Source organism: Schistocerca cancellata, chromosome 4 (genome assembly GCF_023864275.1).
Source record: "Schistocerca cancellata isolate TAMUIC-IGC-003103 chromosome 4, iqSchCanc2.1, whole genome shotgun sequence".
Taxonomy (NCBI): domain Eukaryota; kingdom Metazoa; phylum Arthropoda; class Insecta; order Orthoptera; family Acrididae; genus Schistocerca; species Schistocerca cancellata.
In genome coordinates this window covers 231,995,795-232,023,161 of record NC_064629.1, presented here as the reverse complement: position 1 = coordinate 232,023,161, position 27,367 = coordinate 231,995,795, and positions in this window count along the sequence as shown.

Genomic DNA, 27,367 nt, shown 5'->3' with positions numbered 1-27,367 from the left:
TACCTGACGATAATACCTTGAACTGACAGTAACTGTGAATCTCTAGATGACAATTCAGTACGACATATCCTGCCTGAAATATAAGTACTTGAGATCGGATGTACACGGTTAAGTGAAGCCTAGCTTCTCAAGGAAAAGCCCCTAATGTGCGTTTGCAGCAGATATAGTCATCAATGTATTGTTGAATGTGTGATAAGAAGCCTGCTCGTACATTTGTAAGTGTTAAAACTGCTACCGTGTACTCTTCCAGTTACTTGAGGTGAGAATCCCAGCTGCCGTCCGCTGATAAGCATGACCGTACTCCCGCACGGATATTCCCCAATGCCAAGAAATATTCTCTCCTGCTTCTCTTCTCAAGGCCATCGCTACACGAGGAGCGTCGCAAAAAAGTTATAGTCTCCAGTTGTCAAGTGAAGCGCCTAAATCACGTCAATGGCGTAATTATAACACCACACCAGACACCTCTAAATAAGGAAGCTTGCCCCCAAAAACTATGCACACCCACACAACGTGCTCTGGTGTCAATGGCGGTCCACCTATTGTGCTGAAATATTTTGTCGTGCTCGAGGAGATCGTCCCGTGTCAGAAGCGTTTTGGGAAGCTTTATTCTCCACGCTAGTCCGACGCCAGCATGTCTGGCAAAAAATTCTCCACGAAACTGACAATGCTCTTCTCCCCAGCACGATATATTAAGTGGACACCACAGAGTCGAACGCGACATCTTGAACTCGTAAGTGGCCGGCACCGCCCGAGTCGTGCAATACTTCCCGCAGTTTGACGAAAGGCTCAAGACGATACCCTGTGGCCAGCCGGCCGCTAACCTGGTCTCCCAAGATATCAGTCAGTCAAACATGAAAGGCGCCGGACGCTGCAGTGTGCTGTGGCTCACGGGTCGAGCTGGACGTACCCTCCGAGAAAATACTGTCGCGGGCCCCTCCGCTTTCATCTCGGCCATACGTCCTTTCGCGCAGTCTAATGTAAACATCTCTCACGCATACTCGGTTATATGAATAAAGATTCACATTGAAATTATTATTTGCACCCAACTATAAAGCTAGTCACAAACAAACACTGTCATTCTATGTCACCCATTCATTTAATTGCACTGACGGTTCACTACATTACTGAGGCGATAATACTTCCATACACATTATCTAAATAAGAAAAATGAAAGGAAACGAACCCAAGGCCTTAGGTAAGTTTCAGTACCTCCCCCCCCCCCCCTCCCCCACTGGCAGACATTTTTTTACACTTAGGTTACAACAGTGTGACATGAAAAAAAAATGACGTAACATCATCCTTGATCGTTCTGACTAATCAGGGAAAAATGGGAGAAATCTTTGCCAACCATTAAATCTACGAATTCCTGGTGTGGATGCAAAACCGTTAGGCTGTACTGACAGATACAGTCCATTTAGTAGTGCTGTTACAACCATACGGAAAACATTAGATAGTAAACCATGTGATGTGTTTGCAGGAACTTATCCTATCCAGAGAAGAAACGACCATTACATTGATGTGTGTACATATTAAAGTAACAGAAATAAATGTATCTGCACTTATACCCATTACATCCTGTATATAAATTGACATAAATTAATCAATCGTCATAAATTAGTACAAATATGGTAAAAAATAGATGTGAACATCCAACATTTGGTGATGAACCAGTTAAATGAAAGCAATAATTTTATCAAAAATACGTGCCATTTTTAACAGAGTTACACCTTATGAGAAAAGTTTTTCAGACCCACAAACCCACTGGCCCAGTAAATCGAATACTATTTTAGATATAAGGATGACGTTTTGCTGTTAATAGACGAAATCAATACCGACATCAACAAATACATAAATAATTGATCGAAGTACAATCAAAAATAAAGTTTACGATGGCATCAGAGACTAATGAGAAATGAATTTTTCAGACTTGACAATAAAAAATATCAGCAACACACAACTTCGAAATAAAAAAATAAAAAAAACATACACAATGATAGACATCATACGTACAACATCACGTCATCCCAAAGCACATAAACACGAATAATTCCATACAATGATCAACAGTCTGACCAACCTATCGCTAGAAGAATGCGCAACACAAAAGGATCTAGCAGTTCTGCAATATATAGCACAGAAAATGACTATAGCCCAAATTAAATGCGTCACCAAAAGCTACAGGAGTAAGATTAACCTACCAAACAAAATAAAATATAATAACACAAGTTCACTCACGGGAAACAAAATTGCTAGTCCACACAATTAAGGCATATGCAAAATAAGCATCGAGATTGCGATAAACCTTATAAAGGATAAACAGAAAGAAATTTCGGAATTAGATACCGAAAACACACCAGAAACGCTATTACAAATCCATCCACATTCTTCAATCACATGAAAATAGAAAACCACAAAGACCAGACGGAATGACCAATGCAAATATCATACATAATTCCGAAGACATTAACGGTGAATATCTTGGACAACAGAAATTTATACGCATTCATATAACTACCAAAAAAGTACATTAAAAGGAAGAAACTGATCATAAACAAAAACATACCGTATACTTAAACTTTCATTGACATTATAAATTTAAATAAGGGGTAAATATTCATAACCAAAATATTATAGGTGCAATGATAAAATTAACAACAGAAGTTTACTCACTAATACCTAGCAACTCAAAGATCAATAAATTAAAGCAAAATTGTAGCCATATAACGTCGCTGGTGTCCAGTCATATAAAACTACGAAAAGTACAAAACACAGTAAACAGAACAAAACGGGCACAGTTAAAAAAAAAAGAATCTCGTCTACAACAACATTGCTGTTCGATATATGGCAGTATCGCTGCCAAAATTATATAATCACGCCCCTGTAAAGTATAACAGCCAAATCGTTAGACGGTGACAGCACCGGCAGAGTTCTATGGACGTCAAAGGCTACTACATGGAAGCACTATTATCTACTCACCAAATATTGTTAACAGTTATACATAAGAAAAGAAACGAAGGTTAACGAATTCATGTATTATTTGAAAGCAAAAATAAAATGACACTTTAGCAAAAATAGGCCTATCGCAAACCAGACAGTGGAAATATAGATATTTTAAAACAGCAGCGATTTGGGTTTCTCTACTTACAATGTCTCTCTAACAGACATACAGCGCTCCGGGCCCTCAAGAACACTAATTATTGATGTTCACGTCAGATCACACCAAGGGGACGATCCTGTGTTTCACACACATGGGAGTGAAAATGGCTAAACTAACTAAGTGTACAATTCAGCAAATAATTTCTGCATCAGAAAGTCATTTGAACCTACGTATAGATCAAAATCAAAGCGGCCTCAATACTTGTGACAAGAATTAAGAATTTTGAACCAATACTACGGATGCAGGAAGAAATCTAGGACAAATCTTATCATAAAAAACAGCTAAAGCGAAGTAAGTATGTAGCTCAGTTAACATTTAGCAGTAAATCTAATCCCTTAATGTAGGGCTACTTAGCTAGATTCACAGACCAATAGGTAGTTTATAACGCCCAGCAACTACTTGCAACACGAGCATAAACTATTAGACAAAGGCATAAAATATTATATACACCAGAACCACACATTATGCCGGCCGCTGTGGCTGAGCGGTTCTAGGCGCTTCAGTCCGGAACCGCGCTGCTGCTACCGTCGCAGGTTCGAATCCTGCCTCGGACATGGATGTTTGTGATGTCCTTAGGTTAGTTAGGTTTAAGTAGTTCCAAGTCTAGAGGACTGATGACTTCAGATGTTGAGTCCCATAGTGCTTAGAGGCATTTGAACCACACATTGTAACAAGAAAGACCTGATACAGCGAAATTGCCAAGAAGGCATCATAATTCAATAACAGTGCAAGCATCCAACATGACAGGAAAAGACTACATCTATATGTAAGGCAAACAAGAGAAAACAGGCAACATTGTACTAAATCGCATAATCCACGAACTCATCACCAACAATGCTATAGTCATAAAGGCAGATAAAGGCAATAGTTTGGTTGTAATAAACGAAAATGCTTACATAACTGAAGGAAACAACTTCGTTACAGCTAACAGTATCACAAAAATCAATAGGCAACCAACTAATAAATTTTGCAGCACAGACTATAAATGTCACAAATTCTTGCAACGCAATACTTACAGTTTATGGGAAAAGAACAAATATAGTTAAGCAGCCAAATACATCGAAAGTATATGTCCAACCCAAGACCCAACAAGAAAATATTCCTGTATGTCCAAAACTAGACAGTCCCACCTACCTCATTAGTAATAAGTTGAACAACTTGGGTACTAAGTATTACAGATATAAACAAAAATACATAACGTAAGTTCACGAAAGCTGGAGAGCAAAATAAAAAATACAAAAATAACAGCGGATGTGAAATTTGTATAATTTGACATCACCAACCCCTACATAAATATACCGGTCCTGGAAGCCATAAGAACTGTAGAGTACAACATACCCCAATACAAGAAAAGGTCTATTACCGGTGTATATGATCTCTTCGATTTGCTAAAATTAATATTAACACAAAGTTACTTCATCTTCGGTAATGAAAACTATACAGAGGAGAATGGGATGGCCATGGCTTACAGAGCACTATAGCATACATCATTTTAAACGCCTTATAAGAAATGTTTTTCAGACTCGCAAGCCCGTTAGACAAAATAATTGTATACCACTGTAGAAACGTTCAGGTTACTTTGCTCTTAACAGACTCAATCACCACAGAAATTCAACAAATAAAGAAAGCATTGATCAGATTACATCTGAAAAAATAAATACTAAGAAAGTAATAAATTTCCCTGACATATTAATAAAAAATCTTAACAACACATGCAACTTAGAAATATTCAGAGAATCTACTAGAAGAACACACAATACAAAAGGAACTAGGAATTGTACAATCTACAGCACAAAAAATGGCCAGAACCGAAAGATAATCACTCAACTCTATAAAAAACATACCAAATCAGCACACGGTAACATACAGCAGGACATAAAACTAATTAAAGAATCACAAGTTCAACAAAATCTTATACATGCCTTCAACACAAGTAGGAAATACATCTGATAAATTACATGCATTACTGAAAAACACAGGACTAACATGAGACTACCAAACCAGATATCATAAGATAACACTCCACAATGAAACCGGTAGAATAATACACTCCCCTATTTAAGTTCTGTATGAGAACAAAGAAGTTAACGAACGCTATATTCACAGGTAACGAATAAAAACTATTAGACAGGCATAAAATATAATATACAGTCTAAACCAAATACCATAACAATAAAAAGCCTCATACCAACAATAACAATCGCAATTGATAAAGCGGAATTGCTAATAAGGCACCAGAAATCAATAACACTGCAAGTATCCAACATAACAGAAAATAAAATTACCAGTCCACACAAATTCACGTATTACTTGCAGTCAGGTAGAAAACGCCACTGTAGCCGAAATGTGCGTATCACAAAGGATACAACTGAGCAGTAAATAAACAAATTCCTTAAGATCGAGTGTGGCCATGTAAAATATGTGTGTCACATTAGTGACAGAGGTATCATGGTGTACAGCAATTAACAATAACTAACAACAAGCAGAAAAAATATAGCAGACATACCAACAGATCATAATGTAACTGATATGAAATTATAAACAAGATTTTCAAAACAAAACAACATAAATGCATAATAATTAATGCACCCCTTCCTAGAACGTAAACGAGCCAATGACAATTGTGGCATAAACAGTAGAAAGATCATGGCCCTAGGTATCAAGAATCAAAGTAACCCTCAACTAAGTTTGTATTAATCTTTCACACGACACGTGTCACTTTTGCACTTTCATCCTTTTCATTTCTCTGGAGAAGTTGTCAGAGTTCGGTGTCTCGTGCAGAGTTCGGGTTTCATGGCAGAAGCACAGATTATCAGCGGTTATATCTCAGACTATGATACTGGCGTAAGAGGTACGTGGAAGGTGGCTAGACGGGACCGGCTTGACCTCGTCGTCGACGTGGCAGTACGTGATATCAGTGAGAAGCGAGGACTCAGGCGCTGCAGTCATGAACTGTGCGGCTGGTACTGGCGGAGGTTCGAGTCCTCCCTCGGGCATGGGTGTGTGTCTCTGCCCTTAGGATAATTTAAGTTAAGTAGTGTGTAAGCATAGAGACTGATGACTTCAGCAGTTAAGTCCCATTAGATTTCACACACATTTGAACATTTTTTGAGAAGCGAGGCAACAATTGGGATGGTAACAGGGAAGGCTCAGTTTATGGGTTTATTGACTACACATCATATGACTAAGGGCTCATTAAGACAAGGAAATAAGTGTTTCTGTCAGCTGTCATATGACAGAGAGAAAAATATCTCTCGTATGAGCAAATAGGAAGCGTATGGATGGAATAGACCAGAAGGTGTTAGGATGCAGTCCATATATTTTGATGGATAAGTAGATAATGTTGATCAAAATCAGCATTTTAGCTGATAGCAATACGTGGTTCGACCAAGAAGCAAAAAAATGCTTTAAATGGGACTTATGTCCCTTAGTACAAATCAACATAACATGCACAGACTGGCTGAACGATCAACTGCAAAAACTCGAAGTGCAGTAGGGTTTCATTCTGGGTTTCTTTGCCTCATTCTAGCTGCTCTTTCTGCAGTGGCCCCTTAGTGGTACTACAAGCCTAATTAGCGCCAGTCCCTGCGGCTGCTTCCAGCTCGTTTCTGTGGAGAAAGGGGTGCCGCATGGCACGTGAACCTAGCAGTCAACCATCTCGCTCGCAAATAAATATCGTCCAGAAAGCCTGTTAATAACACGTTCATGTGGTGTCTCTCAGGAAGCCCAGCAAGGAAGCACAGATGTGTGTGCTCAGTCCCCTGATACCTCTTGTTGTGGAGGCTGTCATCATTCACCTCGACTGTTGATCACCAACAATGCCTAAGCTGGCTAGTACGTGGCACCTGACCCACTGTCGCTGAGATGCACAACCTTCTCCACTCTCGAGTAATACGGATGGGTGTTGAGTTCTCGTGGCACCAATCTCCAGGGCTCCGTCTGAACAAATCTTTCGCATGTCACATAAGCAACTGGTGTGTACAGTTCATATGCATGTCATATGTAATACTCGAAAGCAGTAAACGTTACACACTGAACTGTAATGAATAGTCTCCCGATGGGAGAAATGAAATACGTACTCCTATGATCTTTTCTAATATTCATAAATACATGTTACTGAAATAAGCAGGTATAAAAAATGTTTCACACATCATAGCGTGGAAGTAATTGCGTGTGGTGTCAGAGTTCGTTAGCAGGTTAGTCCTACTGTATCTTATAATCCAATATGAGACAAAATGACTCCATCCATACATGTCATTAGCATACCAATCAAGACTGAAGCATTAGTACCATCACCATAAGCTAAAGAAAATTAATCTTTTTCTTTGAGTATTACAGAACAGCTTAGCTTATCGTACACGTAACTAATGTAAGCGTTATTAAGGCAGATTACCAAGTTTAGGTTGGTAGACTGCTTATGAACGTTTCTCTTACACACTCATCGTTTCTGACAGTGGACATTCTCGTATAATTTATCTGCTCGACAGGCAAACAATACAGAGTACACAACCACAGAATCATATATCAAGAAGTCAAGTACAACTGCTGGATGATCGGAATTATGCGAATTCTCGTGCCATAACAGGCCTCAATAGGTGTAATCATCATTCTACCCTTACGATTTATGATGCAGTATACAGTTACCAAATAATGTGGAAGTATCATGAGTCCTGTGGTTTGACTGTCTTGTGGCTACATCGTAGAAATGTCCATAAGTAACGTAAGATATCCCTGTTTCGTTTCCTCAGAATTTTTCTCCCTCTCTCTCTCTCTTCTTTCTTCGTTCATTAGGCGAAATCAGAGCTCATCACGTTGTACACTGAGTGTGCAATAAATTTCATCTATAGCGAGAGAGAGAGAGGGAGCCTTCGGCTCGTACACATACTGAAGTGTTGGGCATCCGCAAATCTATTGCACATCAGCAAAAGTACAGCTCGACTACTATCCTTGCGTGGATACAACTCTTACGATTTATGATGCAGTATACAGTTACCAAATAATGTGGAAGTATCATGAGTCCTGTGGTTTGACTGTCTTGTGGCTACATCGTAGAAAAGCCATAAGTAACGTAAGATATCCCTGTTTCATTTCCTCAGAATTTTTCTCCCTCTCTCTCTCTCTTTTCTTTCTTCGTTCATTAGGCGAAATCAGACCTCATCACGTTGTACAATGAGTGTGCAATAAATTTCATCTATAGCGAGAGAGAGAGAGAGAGAGAGAGAGAGCCTTCGGCTCGTACACATACTGAAGTGTAAGGCATCCGCAAATCTATTGCACATCAGCAAAAGTAGAGCTCGATTACTATCCTTGCGTGGATACAACTCTTTAAGCTCAATGGAAATAGTACATGCATCCAGGGCGTGGACACAATCCAAAATATCCTCGAAAATGAAAGGCGCAGTAGCTCAGCGTTATGGTCAAACACAACGATACCAAAAAGATCACAAACGTACTTCCCCCGGAACAAAACTCCCTTCCTTAACAGTTAATGCTATTGGATAGTTACTTTATACTTTCTATCCATTGTGAGCAACACAGGGTCTCTGTCCTGCTCCTTCTCAATAGATTCCGCGCTATTGATTACATGGTTCTGAAATACACCTTCCCATGAATAGTATAGGATAAACTTGTCTCCTTCAACGTCAACACTTACATTTTCGACAAGGATAACACGTGAACGAGACAGCACGTAAAAACTTAAGTTGCTATTGCTGGGTACACGTGTAATCATGATATCGAATTCCTGGAGGACGGATATCCATCTGGAGAACTTTCCATGAGTCAGTTCTGTATTGAGAATAAATTCCACCTCGTTTTTATTGGTGTTTATTATTATGTTTCTGCCAAATGAAAGATATCTAAATTTATGAAATCCCCATACAATGGCTAGCACTTTGAGTTCAGTAACCGAGCAGTTGTGCTCTGCTTTGGTCAAAGTTCTGCTAGAGAATGCAATCGTTTTCTGTAAACAGTCTATTCTGCATATTTTTCGAATATCGCTACTTATATACCGGTGCACCTGCTACCTGTGGCCATATTAAATTCACAGGAAAGTTCATGGTGAGCAAGAATTGGTGCATTACTTAGTGTTACTTTGAGTGACCAAAACTCTCCTTCAATATTATCTGGGATTGAAGTGGTTTACTTCCCCATGGGTTGATACAGGGGGTGAAGCGCTAGAGTGTAAATTTTGATGAACTTTTATACAAATTTATAGTTCCCAGAAATCGTCTTAGCTGGTTCTTGGTGGAGATCGGTGCAAATTGAGCAATGTCCTCAATTTTTTCCAGATTTGGAACATTTTCTTCTGTGGAAAAGCTGTTCCTGAAAGAACGCACTTACTGGCTCCAAAACAGCTCTTCTCTATTTTGGCCATCACACCATGCTTTTGGATAGTTTGGAAAACATCCTGAAAGACACAGTTGTGTCCCCCCTCCCCAAAATATTTCAGCTATTAATACATCAGCCACATAGCTAGTGATTCTTCTATAAAATGCGTCACTTAGAAGACACAATCTAAGCCATGGATCACTGGAGATGAAGATACATTTAACCGAAATGGGAAAGGCTGAAACTGGTAACGACATCCATGTGCTAGAAAGCAGTGTACTGCCTGCTCCTAGGATGAAGTTAGGTCTGCCAGAAGCTGGAGCATAAGTCTATTGATGAAAAAACTGACACTCAATGGAAAATTTGCAATAACTCCTACAGTTTCTCATGCCCATGTGTCTCTGGGTGAATGACTGTATTGATTTGATGGGGGGCGAGCACCGGTTGAATGGAGCCATTCTTCTTTTGAACAACATGCAGAGGGCTTATATGTTGACCTTACAGGCCCTATGAGTCCATCTCCCAATATTCTCTTAATATTTAAAAGTACCTGTTGTCTGTGTGCACGTCAGAATGTGTACAGAGGCTCGTTGCATGATCGTCTTTCAACTGTCGATTGCAATAATTTGCTAATATGGTTTCTGCTGTCAAAAATGCCCTTAAGCAGACTTTTCCCATTTGCAAAACCAATTAATGGATGTACATCTCTCTCTATTATCTCCTCTTTCTCCTACAACAACAATCTTCCTATAAAGTCATATCCAAGCAAGTAAACCTTGCTCAGGCCAATGTTTTGCATGTATAATTTTTGAGCCCTACCCACTCCAATACTTAGGCAGTCATCACATGTATTATCACTTTGGTCCTCGTTCCATGGATTTGGAGGCCTAGTTTCTTCAACCACTGCTGGAGAGTTACTCCTGTTCTGCTCATTCCAGTTTCTAACATTGCTTTTGTTATTGGTATTATGTCCACCACTAAAATCGTTGCATTTTTCCTGTCTTTCTGGCGCAAGTCCAAAGTGACTTTGTCGACCAGATGGCCCCTTTCAAACGTCTCGGCAGTCATCGTTCCTCCTTGAAGACTCTCCGGTACTACTTTCAATGATGCATCTTTACTCACTTACATAAAAGGAGTTGTATGTATTCTGCAGCTCTCAGAGTACATTTTTAAATGCTTTAATGACGCTGCTACATACAACCCTTGGAACGTGTTGGTAAAGGGTGGGTAATTTCGTGTCACTTGAGGTCCATGGTGAATCCAGTGACTAACACTTTTCAACGTTTGATTCAAAATTTTTCGCCGGAATTTGGAATTTCCATGACTGTAGAGGGCCACACACGTCATTATCTTTTCTTCAATCCTACCCTGCATCTTTATTGACCGGTTTGTTGCTATGATTGTGTCTCTGAATTCATCATGTGAGCGACAGGTGATCGTAATATTTCTCATATTCACTGCCACACAACTCTCAGTGTGTGTAAGTAAACTCCAGTTTATAACCTAATGAAGCAGGAGTCAAGGATTTGTCAAATCAAGCTGTCTGAGCCTTGGGACAAACCGTGTTTCGTCCATTTCAACAATTTCGAAAAATTTTCAAGGAAATGGAATGTTTACTGTCGAAACGAAAGTCTACAGCTGCATGTTCACTGATTCCTGTGACCCTTATGTGTTCGACATCCTATGGAACTATGGAACTTCGTCAACCAATTATTATAGTACTGCTCCACACAGCCCCGGTCATAAATTTGTGTGTCGAATCTTCTAATCGGTATGCAATTATGAGATTTTTCCACTACTGTGTCATGCCCTGCTGCTTGATGTGTGCACACTCATGGTGGACAAACTTAAGTATATCTCTGCTGTGGGGATTCAGCGATGATCAGTAGTATCGGAGCGAGTGCCAGTATTGCTCTTTTCTTGTTTGGTTTACGTTCGACGCTCCTCGTCCGACTGTTGTCTATTACCATACTTTGGATGTCCTAGCATACATTTTGGTGACCTGTATGTACTTCTGGCCAACAATTGCCATCTCTCTATCATCATGAGCCTCTTTTTGTTTTGCTTCTGATGCAGTCTCCTTCGCTTCGTCTGATAGTACCTTGCCTGTAGCTTCATCCTGTAATACATCCCTGGTACCGTGCATAAACTTATCTTCTAATTCTGAAGTAGCTCTTCTTCTTTCTTATGTATCCGCTTCCTCCTTCCTTTGTGTTGTGCGGGGTCAGCAGTTAAAAGTTGGAGACTAGAGAATTTCTTTTTCCAAATTTTTTACCCCAACTGTTTTCAATTTGCTACTATGAAATATGTTACTGTTTCCTGTTATGGAACAGCGGCTGTCGCTGAGCAGAAACAACGCATAATTTTATAATTTATGTAGTAACATCCAATAGTTCACACAAGCATCTTCTCATGTCTGCATCCCTCACTAGAGATGCTATTTTCAGTACCGCTGATATGGAGATGTGCTTTAGTACACATGCAACCCATCAACGAGAGATCAAGGAACGGTCACGTTGGGGTTGCCCAGCGGGTCAGCTGAGAAACTCCGGTACGCTGGCCACTCTTTCTTGCCTACCAGATCTGCTACCAAATACGTGTGTGAAAAAGTTCCTCTGCTACTAGGCCATAGCCGGCCGCTGTGGTCTAGCGGTTCTAGGCGCGCAGTCCGGAACCGCCCGGCTGCTACGGTCGCAGGTTCGAATCCTGCCTCGGGCATGGATGTGTGTGATGTCCTTAGGTTAGTTAGGTTTAAGTAGTTCTAAGTTCTAGGGGACTGATGACCACAGATGTTAAGTCCCATAGTGCTCAGAGCCATTTGAACCATTTGCTACTAGGCGCGATGCCTCTCAGTTTGGTTGGAGCAGCCTGCTTCTTCCACAGTAATTCCTACCACTGTATCCCTCAAGAATAGGAATCTGGATAAATAAACTCCAGATGTGACTGTAAGCAGTCTTTCGTTTATATTTACAAATTCATGATAACAATCCCGATCGCCCACTTCCCGCTCCCACTCTTCCAAAGCCAAACCATCCACATAAAAAGGACATCGAAAGGGTGCATCAAAAAGGTGGCTCGTTTGGTATTATCACGTAGTAGGGGAGAGAGTGTGGCAGATATGGTACGCGAATTGGGATGGAAGTCATTAGAGCAAAGACGTTTTTCGTCGCGGCGAGATCTATCCACGAAATTTCAGTCACCAACTTTCTCTTCCGAATGCGAAAATATTTTGTTGAGCCCAACCTACATAGGTAGGAATGATCATCAAAATAAAATAAGAGAAATCAGAGCTCGAACAGAAAGGTTTAGGTGTTCGTTTTTCCCGCGCGCTGTTCGGGAGTGGAATGGTAGAGAGATAGTATGATTGTGGTTCGACGAACCCTCTGCCAAGCACTTAAATGTGAATTGCAGAGTAGTCATGTAGATGTAGATGTATCAGAAGCGGGACTAAAACCACCATTGGGTTCAGTGTGGCCGCGCGGAAATGCGTGCGGAGCGTGCCACCACTGAACCAGGCCACAGTTGTTTGAACTTGCTGCGTAAGCTCGCTCTCTACTTCGCCACGTGCTGAGCTTCCTTCCTGGGTGAAGCGCGCTCCAGTCCGACATACGGAGCCTGTCTCCGCCGCACTGCAGCCGCGACGGAGCAGGTCGAGCGCCCACGCCAGCCCTCCCCCCACCACCACCTCCTCCCCCACGACGAAACCTCAATGCTGCGCCTCCGTCGTCGCGAAGCCACGCGCCGTGCTGCTGACCCACCAACGCCGCCCCCGCCTCATCTCTCCAGCCAACGCTGGAAAGACTAAGATTTTCGTATGTTTTCTGCCTTTGTAAATAATTCACCTTTAGTGTACTGGGACAAGGACGAATGAGCGCGCTTCACGAGTATTGTATACAGGGAGCGGTGCTTAAATCCGAAAAAAGACATTTTTTTTTACTAATGCAAATTTATTACAACACTATATGTAACTCCCTTCAGCAGCAGTGACCGCCTGCAATATTGTCCTGAAAAGATCGCACGCACTGTTTAAAACAGCGCCGTCCATATTCGCGAAAGTTGCTTCGATAGCGGTGCGTGGTGATACGACATTGGTGTTCCTCGTCTTGTTGGTAACACTCTCGATTACGCTCCAAACATCGTAGTCGAGGCGGCGAGAACTTCATTGACCAGAACATCTCAGCGTTATCCGAGAGGCAGTTTTGCACTAAATGCCATCCAACGCAGTGTTCCCTTGGCGACATTTCTGCAGCTATTGCCCCGGGACCGCCGAAATCAGCGCCTGAGCCTCTTTGTTGATTGTCGCACTTCACGACAAACGTTCCCTCGAATGAAGTTTCCTCGCCGGGTTAGCGAAACCTTTCCCAGACCTCTCCATAGCGTTATACTTGCCCACAATATCGTAACGAATTGACCTCGGGTAAATGAAGAACCGAACTGTTTCAGTCACAGGTTCATAGATTGAGAACCAAGAATCACAGGACAAAGGAAATGGTTAGAATAATGTTGGAAAAAAACAGAAAGCTTGAAATTAGTGAAATAAATGTAACATTTGATGAATTTGAGATTATAAGTCGGAAAATACAAAAAAACTTGAGCAACTGCAGTCGCAGTTATCGGCACCTGAAAGGGAAGATACTGGAGTACAAACCCACTCCAAAGTGGAAATTACTAACACTTCCGATATGGATAACAGTCTAGGGGAATTACTAGAAAAGATAACTGAGCTTGTGGTAGGATAGAAGACAGCAGAGTCAGAATTGCCGCCGCCAGCCCTACACTTTCTCAGCACTCTGTCTGTAATGGATCCTTCTGTGTATGTACCAAATGTTGGAAGCAGTGGCTCTACTCAAAAACAAAAGCGTAGTTATTCACAACGGAATGGTTCGTAAGGTGGTAGACAATATGAGAGATTGCTAAATAAAGAAAAAAAACCTATGGCAAGGCGCAGTTGCATCCGATTCACTTCAGGAAAAGCCTCGTCAGGGTGCAGGTAACCGAACAGAAAATGAAACTGCAACCCTCCCCACTCCTTGCCCTCCGCGCGTCAAACGACAATCTAAAGGGTTACAAGAGAATCGCCTCACCATCACTTGCTTGGTGTACGAATCCATGGAATAGTCCAAGACTATAAAGAAAGGCAAATGTCTTCCCACCGTCCGCTGAGCAAACAGGAAATCAAACTCGTTACTGTCTATCCTAGAAACGGGGGTAATAGGGAGCTAGAGAAAGAAGACGAAATATAAATTATAGAATCTATTGATGGTTGTGCAAGGTACAGATTTAAGGTTTAGTTAATGGGGTCATACGCGGATGAATAACCCCCTAACATTAATTCAAACCAGAAATGGAACTTACACCCATATCGCACTAGATGCTGTTCATATGCCTATGTAAATGAGTGGAAAAGTGTATGTTGCGTGTGACATAAACTCAACTGTAAACATTAAAAAGCCCTCACCGTTCCCTCCTTGCCTCTCCAGGTGAGCCGCAGTGATGTCAAACCGCGCGTCTCACCTGTTAACGTTCCGTGTTATCCAGAGTGACCAGCGATATTTCTTTATATATAAGAAAAAGGCACTGACTTAGCTGTCGAGACGAAGTTCATCGCTAGCCCCGAAAGTCTCTGCCACGGATTATAAGGAAATCAACTATGGGATAGTGTGTTAGCCACTAAATCACTCCTGATCTACGTGCAGTTCGTAGGTATGGTATAAGGGATGTCCGACAGCTTCCAGAGCAGGAGGTTCAAAATAACAGAGTAATTCAGTTTACACTCGTGTGCTTAAGTGTGATAATGTCCACTCCATCGAGTGATGTAATGGAGCAATACCAGTTTGTTGTTTTCAAACATCGCTAACTACTGTCAGCAGTTGGGTCGCTATTTTACTTCGCGAGGTCCGAATCCTGCCTCGGGCATGGGTGTGTGTGATGTCGTTAGGTTAGTTAGGTTTAAGTATTTCTAAGTTCTACGTGACTGATGACCTCAGAAGTTAATTCCCATAGTGCTCAGAGCCAATTGAACCATGTGAACTTCGCGAGGCTATAAATTAAGGCAGACACATTTTGCAAATACACCTGCTAAAATACACCGACTTAAAAATAGATCGAAACACCAAGAACGAGTTTTGCGACATAAATGGATAAACTGAAGATGGTAGGCGTGTTTCTACATCTGAAACATGATGTCTATTCAAATTTCCCGACAGCCACATAAGAGTGGTGGTAGCAGTGCCACTATAAGGATGCAAGTCAGGTTTGATTTAAATACACCATGTAACGGTAGTGAACGTTAGTTACTTTTGAGATTGGACGTGGTGAGTTGACGTTAGCGAAGAATGCCTTTAAAGCGACAAAGACATCATTATCAGCACCTCACTGGGTTTGAACGTGACTATGTAAGGGCTACGAGAAGCTAAATGTTCCTTCTTAGATACTGTCATCGGATGACAACTCCAGCGTTATCAGCAACCAGCAATAACCGTCCTTGTATTGACTGACCAAATGCAACAGTCACGGAACTTTGTTCCACAAACTGACATCCGGCACTTGCACGACACGATGCACGTACGTTTGCGTGCTTACATTCAACATTCTGGTGAACACGCCGGTTATGAATGCACCAGCATTTCACATTTGCGATGGTTTACCTCGCGCCTAACCTGTTATGTTACCATGCTAACCACTTAAATATGTTACCTCGACAAATGAATTCCCGAAATTTCATTTCACTACATTAATAATTTTTTGTGTTGCTATTTATTTTGTCCATTAGCTCGCGCAAAAGACAGCCCCGCTGACGGCTTAGCGTTTGCAGTTACACACTTGGCAGACACAGATGCTAACATCCACACGACTGTGAACGTTAGTTACTAACAGATGCGATTTTGACGCTGGATAACCGTGAAGTCACCTGTTACGATTGATTTCGAACTAACAACTGGTGCAGGATGTATGACACGGTAAGCTGGATAAATTGCTACATTTCGGCTTGCATGACGAATAGTGTGCTTTTTCACACCGTCTTCAGAAAGTTATTTAAAAACTGACGTCCTATCCACATAAGTTCACTAAATATGAGTCGTGAAAATCAGCCGCTGTCTCAGTCCGTATTTATGTTCAGTAGGTAGCTGCCTCCTTTATGTCGTAATGTACATTACTGGCCATTAAAATTGCTACACCACAAAGATGACGTGCTACAGACGCGAAATTTTACCGACAGGAAGAAGATGCTGTGATATGCAAATGATTAGCATTTCAGAGCATTCACACAAGGCTGGCGCCGGTGGCGACACCTACAACGTGCTGACATGAGGAAAGTTTCCAATCGATTTCTCATACACAAACAGCAGTTGACCGGCGTTGCCTGGTGAAACGTTGTTGTGCTGCCTCGTGTAAGGAGGAGAAATTCTTAACATCACGTTTACGACTTCGATAAAAGTTGGATTGTAGCCTATCACGATTGCGGTTTACCGTATCACGACACTGCTGCTCGCGTTGGTCTTGATCCAATGACTGTTAGCAGAATATGGAATCGGTGGGTTCAGGAGGGTAATACGGAACGCTGTGCTGGATCCCAACGGCCTCGTATCACTAGCAGTCGAGATGACAGGCATCTCATTCGCATGGCTGTAACGGATCGTGCAGCCACGTCTCGATCCCTGAGTCAACAGATGGGGACGTTTGAAAGACAACCACCATCTGCACGAACAGTTCGCCGACGTTTGGAGTAGCATGGACTATCAGCTCGGGGACCATGGCTGCGGTTACCCTTGACGCTGCATCACAGACAGGAGCGCCTGAGATGGTTTACTCAACGACGAACCTGGGAGCACGAATGGCAAAACGTCATTTTTTTTTTGATGAATCCAGGTTCTGTTTAGAGCATCATGATGGTCTCATCCGTGTCTGGTGACATCGCGGTGAACTCACATTGGAAGCGTGTATTCGCATTGCCATACTGGCGTATGACCCGGCATGATGGTATTGGGTGCCATTGGTTACACGTCTCGGTCACCTCTTCTTCGCATTAACGGCATTTTGAACAGAGGACGTTAAATTTCAGATTTGATACGACCCGTGGCTCCATCCTTCTTTCGATCCCTGCGAAACCCTACATTTCAGCAGGATAATGCACGACCGCATGTTGCAGGTCCTGTACGGGCCTTTCTGGATACAGAAAATGTTCGACTGCTGCCCTGGCCACCACATTCTCCAGGTTTCTCCCAGCTGAAAACGTCTTGTCAATGGTGGCCGAGCAACTCGCTCGTCACAATACGCCAGTCACTACTCTTGATGAACTGTGGTATCGTGTTGAAGCTGCATGGGCAGCTGTACCTGTAAACGCCATCCAAGCTCTGTTTGACTCAATGCCCAGACGTATCAAGGTGGTTATTACGGCCAGAGGTGGTTGTTCTGGGTACTGATTTCTCAGGAACTATGCACCCAAATTGCGTGAAAATGTAATCACATGTCAGTTCTAGTATAATAAATTTGTCCAATGAATACCCGTTTATCATCTGCATTTCTTCTTGGTGTAGCAATTTTTATGGCCAGTAGTGTATAAGTGTGTAATGCTCTGTTGTAAGTTATAGTGTAGAAGTCAGTAACTAGAGCAGTGGTGAATGACAGTGTACTGTTAAAAATAGGGACTAAGAGAAACGATCTAAGTGGTAAAAATACTGAATAGTAGGTACAAATTCAATCCTTGTCATATTTGCACCATTACTTGACGAAAAGATGTGAAGGTACTACTAAGTCTCAAACAATGATATGATGTATTTAGGCCGCCACCACAGACCGGAGGACCTCAAAGACTGACTCTCTCACTCACACTCCAGTTTGGTGTCTGGCAGTTCACACCACCGGCTACTATAGCACATAGCGACCAGATTAGTTGTAATAGCAAGATACCGATATTGTCAGCAAGAGGATTGTTACAGATGAGCCTGTACCACAACACGTGGGCTCTAATACAAGTTAAGTATCAGCTATCTGTTCATGTAAATAAAGTATCGTGTTAATCCAAGTGTGCATTAGTGTCTTACAAAGAGGATGCCAGCCACCTAGTATTATATCCCCTTCCTTGCTTCCTTGGTACAAGACTCTACTGTAGTGACGAGGATTCTACAGAACACAACACTGCAATGGCGCAGAGGACAGTACACCTTGAATAATCCCAAACGTTGCAAAAGCGGAATGCACTCCAATATAATCTTTGACAGGAACTGCACACAGTGTTAGTGTACAAGCAGACACTTAAACTAAACCGTAAAAAAAATATGTGTGTGTTCTTTTCAAGCTGATTTCTAATCAGCACTTCAGGGCACTCCATTACATTTTCAACTAAACGTCTTGTTTTAAAAGCTGTTCACTAGACAGCTACAGCAAATTTTGGTCCAGCTCAAAATTACACTCTGTCTCCCATAATAGTTAGTTAAAAGTGTAACACAAATGCAATTAACTCTTTGAAAATTTATCTTCCTTGTTGTACAAAACATAACTGACCATAACTTGCACTTTTCAATAAATAGTGTTTTTCATCAGTGTACTCCTATTCCCAGCACTACTATACTGTCACTGATTCAATTCATGTCATCAGTGCCTTCACATCTTTTCCTCAAGTAATGGTGCAAATATGACAAGGATTGAATTTATACCCACTATTCAGTATTTTACCACTTAGATCGTTTATCTTACTCCGTATCTTAAACAGTACACTGTCATTTACTACCGTTTACTATATTTACACAATAATTTACAATATAGCATTACACACTTATACATAACGACATAACGGAGGCAGCTACCTACTGAACATAAATACGGACTGAGACAGCGGCTGATTTTCACGACTCATATTTAGTGAACTTATGTGGATAGGACGTCAGTTTTTAAATAACTTTCTGAAGACGGTGTAAAAAAGGACACTATTCGTCATGCAATCCGAAATGTAGCAATTTATCCAGCTTACCGTGTCATACTTCCTGCACCAGTTGTTAGTTCGAAATCAAACCTAACAGGTGATTTCACGGTTATCCAGCGTCAAAATTGTATCTATTAGTAACTAACGTTCACATTCGTGTGGATGTTAGAATCTCTGTCTGCCAAGTGTGTAACTGCAAACGCTAAGCCGTCACCGGGTCTGTCTTTAGCTTGAACTAAAGGACAAAATAAATAGCAACACAAAAAATTATTAATGTAGTGAAATGAAATTTCGGGAATTCATTTGTCGAGGTAACATATTTCAGTGGTTAGCATGGCGACATAACAAGTTAGGCGCGAGATAAACCATCGCAAATGTGAAATGCTGGTACATTCATAACCGGTGTAACCGCCAGAATGTTGAATGTAAGCATGCATACGTACGTGTATCGTGTCGTGCAAGTGCCGGAAGTCAGTTTGTCGAACAAAGTTCCGTGACTGTTGCACTTGGTCAGTCAATACAGGGACGGTTATTGCTGGTTGCTGATAATACTGGCGTTGTCATCCGATGACAGTATCTAAGAAGGAACATTTAGCTCCTCGTAGCCATCTTACATAGCCACGTTCAAACCCAGTGAGGTGTTGAAAACGATGTTTTTGTTGCCTTAAAGGCATTGTGTCTGCCTTAGTTTATAGCTCCGCTAAGTAAAATAGCGACCCAACTACTGACAGTAGTTAGCGATTGTTTGAAAACACAGATACACAAGTATTGCTCAGTTACATGACTCGACGGAGTGGACCCCAACACACTGTAGCACACAAGTGTAAACTGAATTACTCTGTTATTTAGAACCTCCTGCTCTGGAAGCTGTCGGATATCCCGGATACCATACTTACGAACTGCACGTAGATCAGGAGTGGTTTAGAGGCTAGCACACAATCCCACGGTTGATTTCCTGATAACCCTTGGCAGAGGCTTTCGGGCCGGCTGATGGTGGCCGAGCGGTTCTAGGCGCTTCAGTCGGGAACCACGCGACCGCTACGGTCGCAGGTTCGAATACTGCCTCGGGCATGGATGTGTGATGTTCTTAGGTTAGTTAGGTTTAAGTAGTTCTAAGTTCCAGGGCACTGATTACCTAAGATGTTAAGTCCCATAGTGCTCAGATCCATTTTTACCATTTTGAAGAGGCTTTCGGGGCTAGTGATGAACTTCGTCGTGACAACTAAGTCAGCGCCTTTTTCTTATATAAAAAGAACTATCGCTGGTCACTCTGGATAACCCGGAACGTCAACAGGTGACATCACTGCGGCTCACCTGGAGAGGCAAGAAGGGAACGGCGAGGGCATTTAAATGTTTACAGTTGACTTTACGTCACACGCAACAGACACATTTCCTCTCATTTACATAGGTATATACACAGCACCTAGTGCGCTATGGGTGTAAGTTCCATTTCTGGTTTGACTTAATGTTAGGGGGTTTTTCATCCTCGTATGACCCGATTAACTAAACCTTAAATCTCTACCTTGTACAACCATCATTGGATTCTATAATTTTTATTTCATCTTCTTTCTCCTGCGCCATATTACCCCTCGTTTCTAAGGTAGACAGTAACGAGGTTGATTTCCTGTTTTACCATTTCCTTGCTCAGCGGACGGTGGGAAGACATTTGCTTTTCTTTATGGTCTTGGACTATTCCATGGATTCGTACACCAAGCAAGTGATGGTGAGGCGTTTCTCTTGTAGCCCTTTAGATTGTCGTTTGACATGCGGAGGTCAGGGCGTGGGGAGGGTTGCAGTTTCATTTTCTGTACAGTTATTCCACCTTTTACCCGCACCTTGACGAGGCGTTTCCTGAAGTGAATCGGATGCAGCTGCCCCTGGCCATCGGTTTTTTTCTTTATTCAGCAACCTCTCATTTCGCCTACCACTTTACGAACCATTGCGTTGTGAATAGCTACGCTTTTGTTTCTAAGGACAGCCATTGCTTTTGGTACTGACACAGAAGGATCCATTGCAGGCAGAGTGCTGACAACATGCAGGGCAGGCGGGGGCAACTCTCACTCTACTTCCTTCTATCCCTCACAAACGCAGTTATCTTATCTAGTAATTCTCCTTGACTGGTGTCCATATCGGGAGTGTTAGTAAATACCCCTTTAGACAGGGTCCGTACTCTGCTATGTACGCTTTCCGGAGCCGATAACTGCTGCTGCAGTTGCTAAAGTTTCTCTTGTAGTTCTCTACTTACAATCTCAAATTCGTCAAGTGTTACATTTATTTCTTTAATTTCAAGTTTTCTGTTTTCTTCCAAAATTTTTCCAACCCTTTCTTCTGTCCTGTGGTTTTTGGTTCTCAATCTGTGACCCGTGCCGCCCGAAGTGGCCGTACGGTTCTAGGCGCTACAGTCTGGAACCGAGCGGCCGCTACGGTCGCAGGTTCGAATCGTGTTTCGGGCATGGATGTGTGTGATGTCCTTAGGTTAGTTAGGTTTAATTAGTTCTAAGTTCTAGGCGACTGATGACCTCAGAAGTTAAGCCGCATAGTGCTCAGAGCCATATGAACCATTTGTCAACCTGTAACTGAAACAGTTCGATTCTCCCTGTACCCGAGATGAAATCGTTAGGATATTGTAGCCCAGTATAACGCTTTGGATAGGTCTGGGAAAGATTACGCTAACCTAGTAAGGAACCCTCATTCGAGGAAACGTTTGTCGCGAACTGCGACTATCAGGATAGAGGCTTAGGCGCTGATTCCGGAAGACTCGGAACAATCGCAGAAGAAATATCGCCGAGGGAACAATGCGTTGGATGGCAGAGGATGACCTCCTACGTCCCATTTAGTGCAAATCTGTCTCTCGGTTAACGCTGACATGTTCTGGTCAAAGAAGTTCTGATCCCCTCGACTACGATGTTAAGAGCGTAGTCGAAAATGTTATTAATAAGACGTGGCACCCTAATGTCGCATCTCCAAGTACAGCTATCGAAGCAGCATTCGCGAATAAGGACAGCGCTGTTTCAAAGAGTGCGAGCGATCGCTTCAGAATATTATTCTAGGAGGTCGCTGCTGCTGAAGGGAGTTACATGTAGTGTTTTAACCCTTTAGTGACCAAATTATTTCCATAAGTTGTACACTTTTTATGAACGCTTTATTGGGCTAAGGAACCATTCATAAAATCATAGTTTAAATCTTAAAAGTGAGAGTTTAGCCTAAGAGTATAAAAAAATTAGTGGGAACTATTGTTCCCACCGAACTCTGGAGTAACTTCTCTTGCTAATTAAAAAAAAAATGTATATCCTTTTTTTAGTACAAAAAGCATGTTAAACGTTACATTTATATTAGTATTTGTTCATAGCGTCCTTAGAGTTCACTAAGGTGTTGTACTATGAAACTTAGAGAAGCATGGTGCTACACACAAAGGTACCCGACAGTTGCTGCACATTAGTTTTGTTCTTTTCTTTGTTCTTGGTGCTACATTGACTGCATCTTTTGTTTGTTGTACCTTTTGTTGGCAAATAAGTTCCAACTTTCTCCAGACGAACTTCATTTGGCACTCCAGACCTGTCACCTTTCTGGTGTTTGAAAATGAACAGGCCTTCCTCTTCGCTTATGACCTGAGATTCCAGAGATAAGCTGCCTCGCCAAGTGCAATCTAAATGTTAGCTGGTCTGCTTCTGTCATCTGTAGCTTCCACATAATGTAGGAATTGACAGCTGCCAAATCTATAAGAAAGAAAAACAGTCTGTGCCACCACTTCCATGAACGATAGCCTACAGCATACCGTTCACGCAGGTGATCAAATCTATCCTCTCCTCCCATTATTTCATTATACTCTGCCATAGCCAATGGGCAGAATACTTACTTCACTTCTGCTTCCATCTTTGTTTCTTCTCAAAACAGTTGTAAAGTGTTTGGATTGTGGTAATTTGGTAGTATACAAACAGGTTTGCTATCCTGCCACTTCACTGCAGCAACACATAACCTGACAGAAAATTCGAATTCTCCCCTGCTAAGTCTAGAATTTTTTTTCAGCATATCTGTGAAAAATTTGGTGACTCAAAATCATCACAGAGTCAGCATCGATATCTGAATCTTCTACGTCTTCTGGTAAAGCATACAAAATTCTGAAAACATCTACTGCCATCAGTCCAGGCATTCTAAACAATAAGAAACAAACAATAACTACGATGCCAATTACGCAGCCATATGCATTGCACTTCACCCAAGTTCAGTGGGAAAAATAATTCCCACTAACTTACCTTGTAATATTTACGTAATTTTCAGTCAAATCCAGCAAATATACACGAATACTATCTCCCTCACAAATGTAAAAGTAGATAAATACGACACAAGTCATTTCACACGCAAAAGGAAAGCACACTGTACAAAAAACGCTGTGGCGGTCGAAACAGTGGCTCGTTTTCACGCGGAAACTGCGCTTCTGCATTGATTGACTAACAAGGTAGAAATACAACCGCTTTCGCACACCCGTTGACAATTTACATGTAGTTACCATACTCTAACAGACCTGACAGCACAAGTTAGAAGTGGGAACACGGGTTACCACTGAACTTACAGCGAAAACAAATAAGTGGGAACTATAGATCCCACTGGTCACTAAAGGGTTAACAAATTTTCATTTTAAAAGACGTTTCATTTTTCCGGATTTAAGTGCCGCATCCTGTATTCACTACTCGTGCAGCGCGCTCGTTCATTCTTGTGCCAGTAGAGTAAAGGTGAATTATTTACAAAGGTAGAAAACATACGAAAATCTTACAGTCTTTCCAGCGTTGGCTGGAGAGATCAGGCGGGGGCAACGTTGGTGCCTCAGTAGCTCGGCGCGTGGCGTCGCGACGTCGGAGACGGCAGCTTTATGGTACGGCCGCGGGGGAGGAGGCGGTTGTGGTGGGAGAGCTGGCGTGGGCGCTCGACGGCACGGCGCAGGAACTACTCAGTCGCGGCCTCAGGGCGGCGAGAAACCGGCTGCGTATGTCAGACTGGAGCGCGCTGCGCCCGTGAATGCAGCTCAGCACGTGGCGAAGTAGAGAGCGAGCTTACGCAGCAAGTGTAACCCACTGTGGCTTGGTTCAATGGTGGTACGCTCCGCATGCATTTCCTCGTGGCCTGACTGGTCCTAATGGCGGCTTTTGTCCCGCTTCTTATACCGGTTTTATTTGCATGGTTTGGTTTTGAAACAGTGGGACAGGGCGTGGGCGTACGGGATTGTTATCATGAATTTGCAAATGTAAACGAAAGACTGCTTACAGTCACATCTGGAGTTTATTTCTCCGGATCCCTATTCTTGAGGGATACTGTGGTAGGAATTGTTGTGGACAAAGCAGGCTGCTGCAGCCAAACTGAGAGGCATCCCACCTAGTAGCAGAGGAACTTTCGCACACACCTATTTGGTAGCAGATCTGGTAGACAAGAAAGAGTGGCCAGCGTACCGGTGTTTCCTAGCTGGCCCGCTGGGTAACCCCCACGTGACCGTTCCTTGTTCTCTTGTTGATGGGTTGCGTGTATACTGATGCATATCTCCATGTCAGCTGTACTGACAATAGCATCTCTCGTGAGGGATACCGACATGAGAAGCTGCTTGCGTGAACTATTCGTTGTTGCTACATAAATTATAACATTCTGCGTTGTATCAGCTCGGGCCCAGCAACTTTTCCATGGCAGTGAACGGTAACATAATTCATGCGAAGAAATTGAGAAACATAAAGTTGGGGTAAAAATTTGGAAAAAGAAATTCTCTAGCCTCCAACTTTTAATTGGTGACTACACACAGCAGAATGGATTTAGGACACGGATACAGAAGAAAGAAGAAGAGCGTCTGCAGAATTAGAACATAAGTTTACGCAAAGTATGTGGGATGTATTACGGGATGATACTGGCAAGGTGCTTGCAGACGAAGCGAAGGAGATTGCATCAGAAGCAAAACAAAAAGAGGCTAGTGATAGTAGAGAGATGGCAACTGTTGGCCATAAGTACATATAGGTCACCAAAATGTATGCTAGGACATCCAAAGGTGTCGTCTATAAAACTTGGAAAGTTCTTACCACAATTCGGGTACAGTGATGCGAGATATCACAGGAGACTCAAGAAAAGATTTTGGAGCACACCACGAAAACTAAGAAACTGGAAGAACAACAGACAAATTTGTCACACGTCGAGCTAAATCTATACTGGGTCCCCAGGCAGCAAGTTGAGATTCTGAAGGAAGTTGCTTACAGCAACAGATGTGTAAAAAAGTGGAGGTTCAGTTTGCTAATAGACAACAGTGGGACGAGGAGCATCGAACGTGAACATAACAAGAAACGAGCAATACTGGCACTCGCCCTGATAGTAGTGAGCCAGTAAACGTCGTCGAATCCCCACAGCAGAGATCTACTTAAGTTTGTCCACCATGAGTGTGTACACATCAAGCAGCAAGGTATGACACAGGAGCGGAACCATCTCATAACTGGAAACCGATTAGAAGATTCGACAAAAATGAATGACGGGAGCTGTGTGTAGCACCGCTATAATAGTCGGGGGACGTAGTTCCATACAATAACGAACACATAAGGGTCACAGGAATCAGTGAACATGCAGCTGTAGACTTTGGTTTAGACAGTAAATTTTCTATTTCGTCGAAATATTTTTGAAACTCTTGGTCTGGTCGAAACACTCTACATCCCAAGGCTGAGACAGCTTCACTTGACAAATCCTTGACTCTTGCTTCATTAGGTTACAAACTGGAGATTATTTGCAGACACACAGAGAGTTCTGTGGCAGTGAGTATGCGAAATATTACGATCACCGGTCGCTCACATGACGAATTCAGAGAGACATTCCTAGAAATATACTGCTCAATACAGACGCAGGATAGGATTGAGGAAGAGATAATGATGTGAGAGGTGTTAGAGTAATTGGGATTCCAAATTACGGCGAAAAATTTTGAATCAAACGTTAAAAAGAGTTAGTCACTGGATTCACGATGGACCTCAAGTGACATGAAATTTCCCATACATTACCAACAAGTTCCAAGGGGTGTATGGAGCAGCGTCATTAAAACATTTAAAATTGCGCTCTGAGAGCTGCAGGATACCTGCAACTCCTGTTATGTAAGTGAGAAAAGGTGCGTTATGGAAAGTAGAATGGGAGAGTCTTCAAGGAGAAACGATGACTGCAGAGGCATTTGAAATGGCCCGTCTGCTCGAAAAAGTCACTTTGGGCCTGCACCAGAAAGACAGGAAAAATGCAACGATTTTAGTGGTGGGCATAATAACAGTAACGAAAGCAGTGTTAGAAACTGGCATGAGCAGAACAGGATTAACACTCCAGGAGTGGTTGTCGAAACTAGGCCTCCAAATCAGGGGAACGAGGACCAAAGTAATAATACATGTGATGACTGATGAAGCATTGGCGTGGGTATGGCTCAAAATTTATCCATGCAAAACATTGGCCTGAGCAAGATTAACTTGCTAGGTAATGAGTTTATAGGAAGATTGTTGTTGTAGGAGAAAGAGGAGATCATAGAGCGAGATGTACATCCATTACTTGATGTTGCAATTGGGGAAAAATTGCTTCAGGGCTTTTGGACAGTGGAAGCACTATTAGCACATTATTGCAATCGACATTTGAAAGATGCTCATGGAGTGAGATTCTGTACACTGTATGGCCTGCAAACAGATAATAGGCACTTGTAAATATTCAGAGAATATTGCGAGATGGACTTACAGGGCCTGCAAGGTCAGCACATGAGCCCTCTGCATGTTGTTGAAAAGAAGACTGGCACCATTCAACTGGTATTGGACTCCAATCAAATCAATACAGTCATTCAACCAGAGACAACTGGGCGTGAGAAACTGCAGGAGTTATTGCAAAATTTCCATCGAGTGCCAGTTTTTTCATCAGTAGACTTATGGTCCAGCTTTTGGCACATCTAACTTAAACGTGAGAGCAGCCAGTGCACCGTTTTT